Source organism: Mus musculus, chromosome 3 (genome assembly GCF_000001635.26).
Source record: "Mus musculus strain C57BL/6J chromosome 3, GRCm38.p6 C57BL/6J".
Lineage (NCBI taxonomy): Eukaryota > Metazoa > Chordata > Mammalia > Rodentia > Muridae > Mus > Mus musculus.
Window position 1 is genome coordinate 17,801,609 of NC_000069.6, and position 16,551 is coordinate 17,818,159.

Consider the following 16,551-nt stretch of genomic DNA (forward strand, 5'->3'; position numbering starts at 1 on the left):
ATATAAAAGCTCTGTGCCCTTCATCTGCCATGCCTGGACAACCTTCATCTGTCTTGAATCTCACTCTTCTCTCTGACACAAGTTACAGTTATCTTGGCAGTATCAGGTAGAGACGAGCTGCCAGGCCTCCAAGAATACAGTCTTCAGTATATGACTTTTACAAGTTAATGTATTTAAACGATAGTGATTCCCATTATACAAAGAGGTATTTATTTATTCACGGACACCTAGGGCCTTTCGCAAATGATAGGCAGTGTTCAACCACTAAGTTATATCACTCAGATGTAGAGGGTGGGGAGGTGGGAGTGGGTGGGTGGGTGGAGGAAGAGCCTCTTGATGCAGGGGGAAGAAAAATGTGATAGGGTGTTTCCCTGGAGGGAGAGAAACTGGGAAAGGGGATAACATTTGAAATGTAAATAAAGAAAATATCCAATAAAAAAAAAAAAACCTTACTTTTGCATAGATTTCAATTCAGAAAAAACCAAGTATTTATAAATGTCTTCTATACTTTGGGGAGTTGTTCACGGAAGATAAGGAAAGGAAGGAACGAAAGATTGTGGTGCATATTTATAGAACTAGCTGTGCTTTAGACGCGGCTTGAATCCACCCTTTCTGCAATTATCTGATCAGACAACATATATAATGAAATCAAATGGGACAAGAGGACTATTAATAAAGAATATCTAATAAAATGGCAGGTTATTCATTCTAATCTATTTGTTGTTGCAATAACTTTATACATTAATTAACCATTTTCTAAAACCACAGCTTTGTTTTCTCACATGGATAAAATTATTCTACACTAGCCTACTTCTGCATACTGTTATCTCATCTGTTTACCATACTTAGTATGGTAAGTGATACACAAAAGTCAACAATATTGAACACACCTATCAGTCCTGGGTGCAAAGAAAAATTGTAAACCACAGAACTTGAACGTATTTTCATTTTAATGCCTCAATCTGGTCATAGCTGACAATTACATAAGATATCTGAAAACAAAACACAAATCTGTTAATTTCTTCATTGGGTGTTTGCTTTCTTGTGACAGGCCCCTCTTCAGGTGTGGAAACTTCCATAATAAATAGAACAGACACGATTTCTATTGTGGTGGAGCTGACTTTCTTAGCATTATATCATCCACTCTCCTGAACAATATGATGTTTCTGATTTAAACCCTTTTCTTTTAAGTGTCCAATATAAGCAATTGGAAGGAATATTTTCATGGTAAGAACAATTATGCTTTGTGAAATTAACAAAACCAGTGCACATACCTTGCTTTTTGATTACCCTTCCTTCCTTGCGATCTTGGTAACACTGAATACTTTTGCTATTCCTTTCAACACTGAAGAGCAGCTGAGGAGTATAGATCACAGTGTGCTCTAATACTGACTGTGAAGTCCTGACTTCTGACTCAGATGTGCTTCACCAGTCATACCTTCTTCGATACACACATTTGCTGCCTTCTTAGTAATGTTCCAAATCAAGTGTTAATTTAAACTCAGTTTTTGGTCTCATTTCAGATCACTTTATTATTTATTTATTTATTTATTTATTTATTTATTTATTTATTTATTTGTCTGTTTGTCTGTCTGTCTGTCTGTCTGTCTGTTTGTTTGTTTGTTTATTTATTTATTTATTTGGTGTATATTTGTGGTATATGTATGTGTGTACAGGTATGCATACTTGTGTATACCCAGAGGTCCAGGTCAGGTTTATCATCTTCCATCTCATTTTTTAAGACAAGATCTTTTACTGAACTGTAACTCACTAATTGAGAGCACAGGGCTTTTCCTGTCTCTGCCTCCACATGCTGAGATTATAGATGCATACAGCCATATCCAACGTTTTTCATGTGTGTTGGAAAGCTAACCTCAGGTCCTCATATCTACAAAGTAAGCACTTTACCCGGACTCCCATCTGTATTTTATTTTAGTGAGCCAAGTCATAAGTTGTCAAAATTACATATATTTTAAAATCCATTTTCATTTTATAATAATGATGATAACAATAACAATAACTGTTTAGATACCAAAAAGTAGATGACAATACCTTAGCCATATGTATCATTTTAGGCTCAAGTGCATCTCCTGTCCTCGTCCAGTGGAGTACTAACAGTTCTTTACTTTCATAAGATTTACCTTCTACTTTTGACAGGACTTTAACAACGTCATTTAGTTTCATTGTATAACTAGTAATATATTTTTCAAATTTTAATTTAGTTACTAAATTGTCTATTACTACATCAAAATTTAATGACTTCATTATTTCAGTGTTCAAGATAAACACCAACGAATCTCTCAAAAGACTATTCCAGAATAATCCCCGATATGTCATTTTCAACCTGTTTAAACCATATCTTGACACTGTGAAGGTGTCAGAATCTTTAAAAAACATGATCATTTTTTTCTACCATTATTTCTTAAATGTTGGCCATCATCTTAGCCAAGTCTTTGAAAATGGTCAGAGCTTTCTTCCAGATTTTTCCAAGGTAATAACATGCGCCATGTATATCAATGAGATAAAACATCTTTCTCAAAAGTTCTCATTATGTAATCCGTCAACCACCATGAAGATAGGAACCTCTTCAGTTCTGGGACTCTAGTGATATAATATAGTGAACTTTGCAAATAATATATTGATGCTGGTATCTGGGGTTCTGTGTTTTAAACACTTGAATAATTTTTAATACTTTTCTTTCTGTTGGATTTTGGTTTTGTGGGAACTGATTACTGATTCTCCAAAATGTACAATAAAAGTTAGAGCCAGGTTAAAATTTGGGTTATAAGATCCACTCTTGATGATTCATTTCAGCTGTTCTGAGACCTGCTAAATAACCACGAGAAGTAGTTCTGAAGCTATTTCTCTATAGGTTTAGGTCAGTCTCTCTTTTGGCTTTCTAAACTAAGGAAAATAAATAATTCCAAGATAATGAATCTTCTTACTCAATAAGCACACCTTGAAAGAATGTATATTTTGAGCAAGTGTTAGTCTTAGCATGAAAAGTGTATTGATCTGAGTTTTTCAAAAACAAATGACAAATTGGGGGTTAAAAGTGCATTAGAAAAAATGTTTGTGCAAGAGAAATAGTGAAAGAAAGAGTAATCTAGGAGAGATCTCAGGCAACAATAATTTTGACCTGTAATAAAAAAAGAGGCAAAGAGTTGTCTATAAGCAATGAACAGGCATATGGGATGCCACAGAGAGGAAAGTCATTGCTAATATCTGAGTCTGTTGTTAAGTAATTTGCCAATATTTATTATAATTTAAAACTAGATTTTACATGAATGAGTTCAGCAATCAGTAAACGAGATAAGAAAGTCAAGAGGTACAGGATGACTTGCGTTTCTCTCCAAATGTTTTAGGGATAGATGAGATTATGGTGCAGTAATAAGTGAGCCCAATATTCAATTGTTGTAAGAACAAAGGTTGTTATCTTCCTCATATTACATGCCCAAAGTAGGTCAGAATGGCCTCCTGGATAAAAGTATGGGATGCTAGCTGAGCGAGGCTTCATTGACCATAAATACCATGCTTTCAAATAAAGATCTCCTATAATTAAAAAATAAAAAAGTAAAAGCTTCTACCCTGAAGACATAGACATGATTTCCATTCTGACTGCATTGGTTAAAATTAGTTACATGGAACTGGCATAAGTCAGAATCTCGTGATTATCTGGAAGTTGACAGATGCTGATGAAGAGTGATTTTACCAAAAGGAGGCTTCTTGCAAGCATTCTCACTATGTTATATAGAGGCTGACTGTTTCACCTTAGAGGGTGCTGGGATTTAAGATTCTTATGTGACTAAAATAGAATCTGATTTCACATGCTTTTTGCATATTTTGAAGGCAGTGAATTGTGGCAGACAGGGTTTAAACAAAGGATCATGAAATCCCTTTAGGATAAAAATAGGCTTCCTCTGAATTTCTGTGTGATTTTAAAACTCAACTGACCTTTCTGAGTCCCTGTTTTCTCATTTGAAAACTAAAAAGAGTGGAATCAGATAATCAAGATATGTTCTAGAAAGGAATCAATTCTAATACCAGTCACATTAATAACAATAGAACTACAATAGGGTATAGTACATATAATAAATAAACTGCTGAGAGAAGCCGATTTCTACTTCTGCTGAAGGAACAAGAGACTGCAGTTTTAAGACTGGATTCTTGGGCTTATTAGTTTCTTTAAAGATGCTTCCCAGGTATTTTGAGAGCAATGGTATTCTTGAGATATATACGGGAGCATGCCCAGGACACATATGCTATAGCTTCATTCTTTATAGGTTTGATGCTGAGACACATTCTCCCCAACTCCTTATTCCTTACAGAGTTCTAACAGGGCCAAAAACATGGTATAACCAACTCAAAGATTCCCTTTTAGATGCTATCTATGCATATTCACATTCCAGTTCTCTGGAATGTCTCTCAAAATACTTGTCTTAGTATTTTCTGCAGGAAACCTAGTCTAAGATTTCAGAATAATATTTGTTAAATGAGAGATCATAGGATCCAAGAGGAAAGGACTTACAATGGTCCAAACTTTATCCAGTGTATGACTTCGCTGCAGAATCATTTTCTATTTTTCAAAACTCATAAAGGGCCAGGCACAGTGATACACATCTACAGTACCAGAACTTGGGACCCAGAAGCAAAAGGATTATCCCAAATTCAAGACTTGCCTAGTACATTTCAGTAAGCTCCATCTCACCACTCCAAAAGCTAAGTAGTAAGACTGTCTGAAAACAAAAGTGAGAAATATCCTTCCCAAGGGTATCACTCCTGCATTATCAACCATGTAAGCCAAAGAAAGAATGGGATTTTATGTAAATATAAAAAATCCAATCCAACCAGTGGCAGCTAAGTGTAAAGACACTCAGAAACAGCAAAGGTGTGGTTCTGTTTCCAACTCTGTGATTGTGATAAAAGAGATGGAAAAACCCCTAAGGGGTATCTAGATTCCCATAGTTCTGCAGGGAGTTCACAGTATTCCCTGTCATCAATCTGATAAATTCTGACATGCAAACACGAGGAAAAGATTAAACTGTGAAGATCTCTATAGTCAGTGAATGAAGAAATGCTTGCAAGACATAAAGTGCATGTACTTATTAGACAGAGAAGCAAATAATATACACAAAATAGAGAAAATGCTGCATGGTGTTGTTTGAAGAAGCCAGGCCATCACCTGGCACATAAGCTATGCCAGTCTTACCCCTCCAACATAAATGATTGCATGCTGCTGTGAGGCCAATGTGCAGCCAAGAATGACAATAAGCACATAAAAGCTACAGTAAGAAATTATACAACGGAAGTACATTTGGATGTGATTTAAAAAGACTTATCACCCGCAAAAGAGCTGAGAATGGGAAGAAACCAACACTAACTCCAACTGCATTAGCCATCATTTAAATATACAAACACTATTTTTTTAACTTTTCCAATTTTTTATTAGGTATTTTCTTCATTTACATTTCAAATGCTATCCTGAAAGTCCCCTATACCCTTCTCCCAACCTGCTCCCCTACCCATCCACACCCACTTCTTGGCCCTGATGTTCCCCTGTACTGGGGCATATAAAGTTTCCAAGACCAAGGGGCCTCTCTTCCCAGTGATGGCTGACTAGGCCATCTTCTGCTACATATGCAGCTAGAGATATGAGCTCTGGGGGTACTGGTTAGTTCGTATTGCTGATCCACCTATAGGGTTGCAGATCCCCCCAGCTCCCTGGGTACTTTCTCTACCTCCTCCATTGGGAGCTCTGTGTTCCATCCAATAGCTGACTTTGAGCATCCACTTCTGTGTTTGCCAGGCACTGGCATAGCCTCACGAGAAAACAGCTATATCAGGGTCCTTTCAGCAAAATCTCGCTGGCTTATGCAATAGTGTCTGTGTTTGGTGGCTGATTATGGGATGGATCCCTGGGTGAAGCAGTCTCTGAATGGTCCATTCTTTCTTCTCAGCTCCAAACTTTGTCTCTGTAACTCCTTCCTTGGATGTTTTGTTCCCAATTCTAAGAAGGGGAGAAGTATCCACAATTTGCTCTTCCTTCTTCTTGAGTTTCATGTGTTTTGCAAATTGTATCTCGGGTATTCTAAGTTTCTGGGCTAATAGCCACTTATTTGTGAGTGCATATCATGTGAGTTCTTTTGTGATTAGGTTACCTCACTCAGGATGATACCCTCCAGATCCATCCATTTGCCTAGGAATTTCATAAATTCATTGTTTTTATTAGCTGTGTAGTACTCCATTGAGTAAATGTACCACATTTTCTGTATCCATTCTTCTGTTGAGGGACATCTGGGTTCTTTCCAGCTTCTGGCTATTATAAAAAAGGCTGATATGAACATATTGGAGCATGACAAACACTAAATTTAATAAATACTTTTGCTCTAGCTGGTGAAGCATTCTTGATAATGCATTTATTTCATTCAGTAAGAATGAGTTCTTAATATATCACATGATAATCAGTAGATTTAAGATAAAGTGATCTTGTTGGAATGGTCTATATTCTTTGGCATTTGATATGTACTTAATTATAAAACAGTATAAATAGATGTAATACAATGCATGTAAATACATTACAAACTTTTACAATGTCCTAGAGTCAAGAGAAAGTTGTCTTAGCCTCTGTTTTAAAAGTTTAATACACAGTTATTTCTGATGAAACTGGGTATTTTATTTAAAAAATTTTAGCAATTGCTCAGAATGAATCAGTACCACATACATGTAAGAGCTGAACTGAAGGAGATGAGAGCTCTTGAGAATGAATGATGTTAGAGCTACTCAAGGACTACTGCTCATTATTATACTCTCTCATACAACAGCAGTACAAACAGTAATCCCTACCCAAATTATTGTAATATTTTAATTATCTTTCTAGCCTATAGAATACAGTTCTTATCATTTACATGTTTAACTCAGTGATAGGTAAAAACAACTCCCATGCAACTGATGTCTATTTTTACATGACTCTGCCTGATAGGAAATATGTTGCTCAAACCAATTAGTTCCTCTAATAATTGAATAACCTCTACAATGTACGTTCACTCACAGTTTTCAAACCTTTTGTTTTTATATTCAGCCTTCAGCAGCTTGTCCATCCAGCAGAGGATACTGATCTTATAATGCTACATTTTTTTAGAGTTTTCTCTAGTGTTGATGTGCATACAGTTCATATGAATCTCTTATAATCACAATAACATTAAAATCAAGTTTCCTTGCTCTGAATAGTTTCCAGAGAATTTTTATCCAAGGAATTTCAAAGCCTCACAGCTGTACTTTGGTATATCTATCATTTCCTCCATATACAGATGGAAAATGGTGGTTCAATCAAGTGGTAAGAGGTCCAAGGACAGGATGAAACTGAGTCCAGTGGGAACTCTCATCTTGTGCTGCATTTCCTCCTCCCCACATGCTAAGGGGGAGTTTCTTGCTACTATGTATACAAGCAACACATAAGCATGTACTTACTGAGAGGTAAACCAAGTTGCTTGTTTATAACTAACTGTCCCTACACAGTAGCATTTATCTATCTAAAGCGAAGGTCTCACTGTTAATTCTGAACAGGTGTTGATTGCTGTGTTTGATATGGAAAGTAACTTCTATCCATTAGAATTTCACAAAACCATAATTGAGTCTCCTTGGAGTATAATTATGTTGTAGAAGCCTCTCTGACTATACCTCTCAAAGGAATATTAATGAATAGCATAAGAATGCCTTTCGGCCATAGGGACAGAGTTCCTTTGCTCATTTAAGGATCAGTTTGAAGATTCAAGAAATTGAAATGAACTCAAATGAAAAGGAAACCACAAACTATCTAGGAAGCTAACACTGCGGCTCCTCATTGCATTTCATTGTAGAGTCCTCAGCAGGAGCTGAAGGAAACCTCGGTGTGTATCCTCTGATAGTTACATTCTGGCTTGTGTGAATGGCAGTTGAGCAGTCAGCCTTTCTCCGTGGAGTGTACATCTTGACCCATTATTCACCGCCTTTCTTTAGAGCAACCCCACCTGTGGCTCACAACGCCCACGGGGTATTTTATAGTAGATACCTAATATTTACACTATGATCACACAGAAGCAAAATTACTGTTATGGAGTAGCAAGGAAGGAATTTTGTGATTGAGAGTAACCACAACATGAAAAGCTTTATTAAAGGGTCACAGCATCAGGAAAGTTGAGAAGCACTGTTCTAGAGCAATATTTTTCCATGAATAGCAAATAAAAACTGTCACATATACTAGAATCACTGTCACCTGTCTACATTCATAGGATATAATGTCCCTGGGATTTTTTTTTGGTGATGAGTTTTAAACCTCTCAAAATCTCGGGTGTGAAAGTATATACGCTGTCATAGAGATGCCTCTCCTGCTCTTTCATTTTTAAGATGGACCTTGACTATGGAGCACAGATCCATCCACCATGAACCCACTATATATTCCAGACTGTCCTCAAATTTGCAATTTCTATGCACAACATCTTATGGACTGGGGTTATGTTTATAAGCCACCACATTAGCAATTTTGTAAACATTAAATGCATGATCATTCTTTCCACGTGTTTTCTTATTTGCCTCTTCAAAGCATGTGTCAGTAATCCTGTATTGGATTTTATTTTTCCAGATATAAGATGTCCTTCTTTCCTTCTCAATACTATCTGTAATCTACCATTGTATTCTGCCAATGACCAGATCAAATTTCATTTATACAGTCTTGCATTTTCTAGATTCCATAGTAAATTTGTTAAGGGTATAGATTCCAGGGCTAGGGCAATGGATTTTGCAACTTAGGTATATTGTAAACATGCATACATACAAAATTGTTTACATAGTAAGCACGCAATCGGTGCTCACTGAAGTATCACAAAAACTGACAAAGGATTAATGGATAAGGATAATTTCAAGCCTCTCCATTGATGGTTGTGAAAACAGAAATAGGTATACACATTTGGTATTACCAATTTATTATGTGAAATCAAGCAATTTTGGGGTTCAAAGATTTTATTAAATGTTTTCTGTTAACAAATGAGAAACAATGTTATAAAACATCTGTGAATGTGAGTTACTTTCCCTCTCCACAAAATGTTGATGTCCTTTCCAGAATAAGTTTACTAAGTTCATAGCAATGTAATTCTTACATTAAAACTCAGCAATAGTTAATATGACTCTTTCCCAGTTATATCACATTTTCCTGTTATCTTGATATGCCTTTTGAATTGTCCTGAAGTCTCATATTTTTGTTCATCTTAACCAGAGGACTTTGTGTTCATGATATTAATGTAAAGACATTTGTATTACTGTTTATAGGTTATAATTATAAATACACTATTAGAGCTTACTGGAAGGAAAAGAGGAATAAAAGAAGGAAAGAAAAAAAGAAAATGTGAATTTTCCCCCATCTCAGCTTTTCCCCAACATTCAAACACACTCTTGGACCATTCCCCTAGGTGGAAAATAAATAGGACAAAAGCATGCACATTAGAAAGCTTAGGTTTTCATCTTTTGGTGGCTATATAATCTCAAGTTGTTTGCTTGATACCTGTAGTACTTGATTTCATCATTCACTAAATAGGGTTACTGATCCTCTCATTTAGTGTGTAAGGATGCAATAAAATCATACATAGAAAGCAGCTAGCACTGTGCCAGGATCGTAGTGAATCCTAGATAAATGTTGATTTCTTGATTCATTTTCATTGTTCTTGTTTCCCTCACACCTTCCTTTGTAGCCTTCCTCCAACGTCACAGTTCTGATTATCCTTCTTTCTTTTTATCTCGCCTAGCACCCCACTGAGATAGGGTGATTGTGTGTATACTGAGGAAGAGGAGAGCCTGCAGGATTATAGAAAGCTTTCCGAGGAGCTCAGTCAGTGGTTATTAGGCTCCCATGGCCAGCCAGGGTTGAGTTTGATAAAAGCAGAAAGCAAGCTTTGCAAAAAGCCTACTGCTGGCAAGTGTGACAAGGTTGAGGCGCTCAAGACTTTCACATGAAAAATAAATAGGGATTCTATTTTTATCGCCTCCATTCCCAAGAATAGCTTTGAGAACCAAAGAAGCCCGTGTGAACATATTAAGTTTTTAGAACAGTTAGACACAAAGCTTCTACACTGATATCTAAAGGCAAAGAGAGATAATGCCATTCCCAGAGGCCAAACAAGATGTAAAAGTCTGAGAAACTGGAGCAGAGATTAAAGGATTGGGGATGTACAGTGGGCAAATGTTCTGATATCCTATAAAAGGAACAAAATTAGAAGTTTAATGTGGCTTGAGATCTGATTGAAACATGAAGCTGATGTTGCAATTTTAGATACAGAAAACCAAGGGGTCTGAAAGCAACAAAAACCTGTGATTTTCTGTGTTAATATTTGTTGTTGTTGTTGTTGTTGTTGTTGTTATTCAGACGACATTAACAAACACAAAGCAAAGTCTCCACATCATGTTCCCATGCGACCCCTGAATGACTAACATGTATCAAATGCTAAGTACCAATGAAATCTCTAAACATTTTGTGCATACTAATTTCACTATTCAAAACAACAACCCTAAAATATTTATACTTCTTTAAAATATTTTCTGATATTGCTGGTTAGGGAACGAAGCTTTAGATACTTATTTTATTAAAGCTTACATACCTAATGGATAGCAGTACTGAGAAAAGAAGACATATAATTACATATAAAATATATCTGCTGAGTCCAGGTGCAGTGGCAAACATCTGTAAGCCCAATAATAGAAAGACAGGGCAGGTGGATCTCTGTGAGTTCCAAGCCAACCAGGGATACAAACTGAGATGCAATCTATAAAACAAATCAAATCAAATCAAATCAAATCAAATCAAATCAAATCAAAACAAAACAAAACAAAAATATATACATGTTGAAAACACTTATCCTTTATTTTCTTCATCTTTTATTTTAGTATGAAAGGAAAGTAATTTATTAATCGGTCAATATTTTGGTTTTCCATTTGCTTATCTCTCTTGTATTTAAAAAAGTTATCTGTCAGTGGATGCTCACAGTCAGCTAATGGATGGATCACAGGGCTCCCAATGGAGGAACTAGAGAAAGTACCCAAGGAGCTAAAGGGATCTGCAACCCTATAGGTGGAACAACGTTATGAACTAACCAGTACCCCGGAGCTCTTGACTCTAGCTGCATATGTATCAAAAGATGGCCTAGTCGGCTATCACTGGAAAGAGAGGCCCATTGGACACGCAAACTTTATATGCCCCAGTACAGGGGAACGCCAGGGCCAAAAAGGGGGAGTGGGTGGGTAGGGGAGAGGGGGTGGGTGGGTATGGGGGACTTTTGGTATAGCATTGGAAATGTAAATGAGCTAAATACCTAATAAAAAATGGAAAAAAAAGTTATCTGTCCGCTTTATAAAGGTTTAATATTATTTTGTATGTGAATTTCTCTCATTATGTTGAGGAGATATTCAGTATCACACACACACACACACACACACACACACACACACACACACACATATATATATGTGTGTGTGTGTGTGTGTGTGTGTGTATATATATATATATATATATATATATATATATATACATAAATACATATATAATGAATGAGTGCTCAAGTTAACAAGATGATGTTTCATCATGTCTAAGTCCATTTAAAACCTTTGTGTGTGTCTACGTGTGTGTGAGAGGGAGAGGGAGAGGGGTTGGGGGAGGGAGAGAGAGGCCGATTATTAGGTATTTTCTCCACTAAGGGAGTATATCTCTGTAAAGCCCAAGATGACAATTTAACAACACAGAAATTTGCAAAATATTTATAGTGGATAACCTTGGAGTACTTTTGTAATCTTGTGAGAATTTTTCTCTAAATTTACCAATTACAGAATTTCAATAAACTCGATAATAGACCAATAAATACTGATTTTCTCATCAGGACTTGTAACTCCATTTTCTCACTGTTCTACTGGTTGTGTTAGTTCTTAGATATTTGACTTAATCAGTTACTAACCTCTCGTGTGTCTCTCCAATTTCATCAGTTGCCAATTTAATCCAAGTTTTCACACAGTCTCAAGGTCCCTCTCTTTCAGACACCCATCTTTGAAAAGTGGAAATATTAACATAATTGATATATGTCTGGGTCGAAGAAAATATGGTTGGGAGTTACCAGTGGAAGTTTTCTCTTCTGAAGCATAAAATAGCTTGATCAATTGAAATAAAATTACTGCATTTTTATGGGTACCAAAGGTTTCATTACATTTGAAAATAAAGTAAAAGTTTTACTGTATATAACTTTAAATCAGCCATATCCTCCAGCAAATTTGGAATGTTAAAATTAAATGTATTTGTCTGAAACCTGATTAGTGGAGACCCTAAGAGCTGAATTTGAGTCCTATGGATGTTCATAGTGTACCTAAAATATGAAAAGTAGAGTTTAGCATTTTATCTCTGTTACTAAAACATAACACTTGTCACAGGATGTGTGCTTAGATGAAGATGTTATAATGTGCAGAAAATATATATGATCAATTAAATAATAAATATTATAAAACTATTGTATGTGTTCCATATAAGCTAAGTAACAATGTTACTGGTCTTTAAAGCTTTCTAAGTATCTTCTAATCTCCTTGATGTTCTTGCTGTCCTATGTGGGGTTGGCACTATCCTAGCTTTTGTGCTATTCACTACCCTACACTATTTTTCTTTTTTAATAGTTCAATCAATTATAAGATCCTGAAGCACTGAGATGCTTATATTTGAGACACTGAGTTTATTTTAGTTTGGTTTTGTTTTAGACAGGCGATATCACAATATTACTCTATCAGAAGAAAGAGTCTAGAAAAATTGATGTTGTAGGAGTCTCGTTTCAATTAATCTCACAGTCGACAAAATGTTCTTCTGAAGAAGCCAGTGAGAATGTCTCAGCTGAATGCTAGTCCTTCATATGGCTGAGAAGTGTTCCAGGCTTTCAGACAGAGGAGCCAGGTCAACAAAAGCAAGTCACTCTGCATGGAGAATTTGAAGCCCAAATCCTTTGACCTGATGAAAAGTTCCCATACACATGACAGCAAGGTGATCGGTGAATCAAAGGAAGGCAGTCTTAGATGATACAGTGGCTGCGTTCACCTGGCATTTTGTTCTCACTGTAAGAATCAGTGAAAATGCTTTGTAACTGGGATGCTCACAACTCATTTGATGCATACCTTTATGGGTTTTTATGTCATACTCAGAATTCTGGGACTTCATGAATGCATTTTCCTGGAAATTGTTTTTCCATTAAAACCTGTATTCAGTACACTATTTCCTTTGTAATTTCATTGTTTGAGATTGTCCTTATTTAGAAACAGTTTTCCTCCATCATTTTCCTAAGAAATTATTGATAAGAGCTTTCAAACAGGTCAACTGTTTCTTATGTGTTTTAAGATATGACTTGTCTCCCTTATGCTGTTCATGTTGGACTGTGGAAAAACCATAGTTTGGGAATAAGATAATTAGTCCATTTTAGAGGTAGTCTGTTACATTGTTTCTTTGCCTTTTGTGTTTCTGGGACATGTAAGGTTAGTTTTACTTCAGATCTTTTGGATTTGAAAACTCAATTTTTTTTCTGCTCCAGAATCCCCCCCTCTCTCCCCCTCCCTCTCTCTCATTATTCTAAAATTTAGTCTTTGATGTGGGTCAAGTTCCATTCAAAAATTTCAAATTCTATTGCTTAGTGTGGTAGAACCCTCTCAGATTGTTACTATAGGTCTTTCTAGTCTAAGATGTTTGGTATACTTATGTATTCTCTCTGTTTTCACTAGTATTTTAATATAGAAAGATGAAAGCCACATTTCACATTTCCCCTATTTCCTTTCTTTAAGTGCTTTTTTTTTGAGATTATGATATATTATATAATTTAGACCTTCTCTTTCTTTCCTCCAAACCCTCTTATATACTTTTTGTTCTCTTTTAAAATTCAGGCCTCTCCCTGCTTTCCTCCTTCAACTACTTTTGAGCCTCAAGCTATGTTTATATCTGTCAGCCTGGATTCACAGACAAGAGCATAACTGTCTTCAGAAAGCTCTATCCAGCAGCTGACCAAAATAGATACAGAGATCCACAGCCAAACATTAGACAGACCTCTGTAAGTCCTGAAAAAGAATTGGGGGCATGGAGAGGATAGGGATTCCACGAAAAGACCAACAGAATCAACTAGTTGGGAATGTTCAAACCAGATGAAATCTTATCACTAAGAGAGAGAAATGGAAACACGGACCAATTTCTAACCAAGAAGCTATCTGAAATTGATATTTTCTGGCAAAGAAAACAAACAGACAAGCATTAGTTTTCTCCAATGAGGTCTCACTGAGTTTATCAATAACTCTTCAGGACTGGCCCCATGCCCAGGAGTAGTAGGCTAACACAAGATAAACATAATGATTTATTTGTAAAATAAGAATAAAACATCAGGTGGGAGGGGGGGTCAGGAAGATCTGGCAGGAATCGGAAAAGGGGAAAATGATGATCATACATTGTCTGAACACATTTTTCAATAAATTTTATCAAAGTAATGTAATTAAAATGAAGAAAAGGATAGCATATTTAATAAGTGATTGCATAGAATATCATTGCTACTTAGAGGTTGGGGAAACAAAAGAGATATCCTATGATTCCCCTCAGCAGATAAAAGAGAGTCAAAGGAAAAAGTATTCTTATACATTCGTAGGGTATCATGTCTTTGCTCTAGGAATTCATTGTGCTTAGTGAGACCAGGAGACCCAACATTAGACTTCACTGTAACAAGCATAGCAAAATACTTGACCTTGAGAGTACCAAGTCTAGAGAAGATCATAAAACATAATTTTTTAAAAACTTTACATTAAAGTTACTAATTTTGGATTCAGGGACTCATTATATTGCTCAGTCCTTCCTCTTAAAGTTCTGGTATTACAAACATGAACGATCATCCATAGCAAATAATTATGTCTCAAACAACATTTCTTTTGTTAGACTCAGACCATTTTTTAGTAGTTTTATCATTCTCCAACCCCATGCTCTTTTATCTGTTAGTGCCTCTAGGTAAAGATTTAGTAGGCTTTCAGAAAGTCTTTGTAGTTTCAAAAAATTCTTTAATGTTGCTCCAAAATTGATTTACCATCTCTTGGATATTCACTTTTTTATGTTTTTTTTTAAAAAACTTTATTAGATATTTTCTTCATTTACATTTCAAATGTTATCCCCTTCCCGAGTTTCCTCTCCAAAAGTCTCCTATATCCTCCCCCTGCCCTGCTCCCTAACCCACCCACTCCTACTTCCTGGCCCTGACATTCCCCTGTATTGGGACATATAATCTTCACAAGACCAAGGGCCTCTCCACCCATTGATTGCTGACTAGGCCACCCTCTGTTACATATGCAATTAGAGACACAAGCTCTTGGGGTGGGGGGTGGGGTACTGGTTAGTTCATATTGTTGTTCTTCCTATAAGGTTGCAGACCCCTTTAGCTCCTTGGGTACTTTCTCTAGCTCCTTCATTGGGGGTGGGGATTCTGTGTTCCATCCAATAGATGACTGTGAGCATCCACTTCTGTATTTTCATCTTCATGCAATAGCCTACATTTTTGAGAAGACCGGGGGTGTTTGTTTGTTTTGGGAATTTACTTTTGTTTTATGACAAAGGATGAGGGAGTTCCAAAGGGCCTGACCTATCTCTTTTTCCAAGAGGTTACGTCCTGTGATTCTGGAGTCCACTATACACCCTAGGTTTGTGAAGTGTTTTGTCGGGTCATCTGGATGTCTGGGAGTTCTGCATCAGAACTATACAGGAAGATAGAGTCAGTAGAACATATGTGATATGTTGGAGGAGACTCATTGTGGATATTGGCTCATATGGAGACTGAGACTAGAGAAGCCTCTGATCTACCAAGATGGAAACCATATAATGTTACTTCATGAGATTAACAAAGAGACCATCTTCTATTTCTTTCTGGAATTTTCTTTTTTTTTTATTCTATTAGTTTGAAATAGAAACTTTTATTTCAATTTATTCAAAATTAGTTTTTTTAAAGAAGAAATTATTGAACTGAGTTATATTTCTATTGCTGTGATAGCACATCTTTTTAAAAAGAAAGTGTTTATTTCTGGTTGACAGTTTCAGAGGATTAAAGTCCATGACCATTGTAGTGGAGAGCATAGAAGCAGTTAGGCATGGTTCTGGAGCAGAAGCTGAGAGCTAATATCTTGGAAAATAGCCATGAAGCAGATTTAGGGACCCTGGGATTGGAGTGAGTATTTTGGAACTTCAAAACTAGTCCCCAGTAACACCTCCAATAAAGTCACTTCTAATCCTTCCCAAACAATTCCACCAACTGAAGATCAAGTATTCAAGCATATGAGCTTCTGGGGCAATTCTCATTCAAGCCACCATATAATGCTAAGAGGGAACACTCAGTGTTCACTTTTCAGACTTTGTTTGGCAGAAAAGGACGATGAGGCTATATGTTCAGTAGCCTCTCTCCTACTACCTTAAACCCTGAGCTCTGTATAGCTAAATTCCCTTTTAATGCATGACAGGGAAAAGGAAAATGATGGCATAATGATTTTATATATTGTTAA

General features: G+C 36.3%; 1 non-coding gene across 1 annotated transcript; it reads right to left on the bottom strand.

The window, feature by feature from the left end:
* Nucleotides 1-2,012: 2,012 nt before the first annotated feature.
* On the bottom strand, nucleotides 2,013-2,139 carry Gm23441. The gene has a single exon (XR_003954830.1). It is a non-coding gene; the product is annotated as a U6atac minor spliceosomal RNA (small nuclear RNA).
* Nucleotides 2,140-16,551: the final 14,412 nt, after the last annotated feature.